Raw genomic sequence first — 1,275 nt, 5'->3', positions numbered from 1 at the left:
TTTTACCAAACGCGATGCTGGTGGTAAACGAGCCGAGGCGATTACGTTTTCCGATTTTCGAGTTTCGCCGGAGAATTTTCCGCGGTACTATGATATCGAGCGAGTTAAGTACGCGCGAGACCAGGATCCCTTTTCCAAGCTACCGCGAGACCGAGGACGAAAGAACGGACGGACACAGTTCCACTAAACGTACCTTCTTCTCGGCCAGTCGCAATTAAGGGTTAATTAAATTGAGCGGCTTCCTAGATTTCTGTAATCATCGCGGACAGTATCTGCGGGGTAATCTCTTCTTCTTCTTCTTCTTCTTCTTCTTCTTCTTCCTCTTCTTCTTCTTCTTCTTCTGCCTCGTCTCCTCCTCCTCCTTCTTCTTCTTCCTCTCGTCTTTCGGTTCATTCTTCTGCCGCGTTTTCTTCTCGCCCTGGTCTTCGTCCACGTCGCTCTCGCCGACGATGTTCTTCGATTTTCGATTCGACGTCGCCGCATCGTCGTTGCTGTCGCCGTTGATATTTGACCGATCTATCGTCAACGTTCGGACGAGGTTCCTTTTTCGCGTCATGACCACGACGATCGCGTCACGGTGACGACGACGACCACGACGACGCCTTCGTTCGTTTTTATCCTTTGGATACTCGCCTTAGCCGTTCTACTCTGTTCCCCCGTCCCATACCGTGCGCCACGATTGCCCCGTTTCCTCTCGGCCACCGCTCCTCCTCGCTCGTTTAACCTCTGCGTTCTCCCTCGCGTAGTTTTTTCCCTTTGCTCGCGAGAAATCACGAGGTAAAAGAAACGTCGGTGGAGTGGGTAGACGTAGACGGTTGCGTGCTCCGCGAGCGAACCGGCGAACGTCGTCTCGAATTATTATCAAAAGCCGAGGCATCATCCTGGATAATGAGCGGACGTTACCGCGACAGGGCAGAAAACTCGGGTCGCCGTCTCGTGGGAAAAACGCGACCAACACTCTCGGCCACTTACTCGCCACGTTACCGCGATCCCGCGTTCCAGGCTTTCAACGAACGCCGATCCAAAGGCTGAATTAAAATTGCGATCGATTCGAGATCGAGCGTCGGAACGCAGCGAGGTCCTGCACCGCGGATTCGTTCGACGGGCGTATTCGGTCTAGTCGCGGCCCGCTTCAGGCCGCGATATACAGCTACATGTACGTGTCCTAGGATCGGCCTGTTTCCTCGGACCGTGCTGCCTGACTCCGTTCGTGTCGACGACCGTTTCGCTCACGTACGTCTCGAACAAGGTCAGATGGTATCTACCACCGGCTAG

General features: G+C 54.0%; 1 protein-coding gene across 1 annotated transcript in view; it reads right to left on the bottom strand.

The window, feature by feature from the left end:
• LOC100749842 (steroid receptor seven-up, isoforms B/C) overlaps positions 1-1,275 on the bottom strand; it is a gene marked incomplete at its 5' end in the record, with an annotated part of 41,703 nt that overhangs the window by 39,321 nt on the left and 1,107 nt on the right.

This window comes from Bombus impatiens, unplaced genomic scaffold (genome assembly GCF_000188095.3).
Source record: "Bombus impatiens unplaced genomic scaffold, BIMP_2.2 scf_0504, whole genome shotgun sequence".
In the NCBI taxonomy this organism is placed as follows: Eukaryota; Metazoa; Arthropoda; class Insecta; order Hymenoptera; family Apidae; genus Bombus; species Bombus impatiens.
This window is presented reverse-complemented; position numbering and strand designations above follow the sequence as displayed.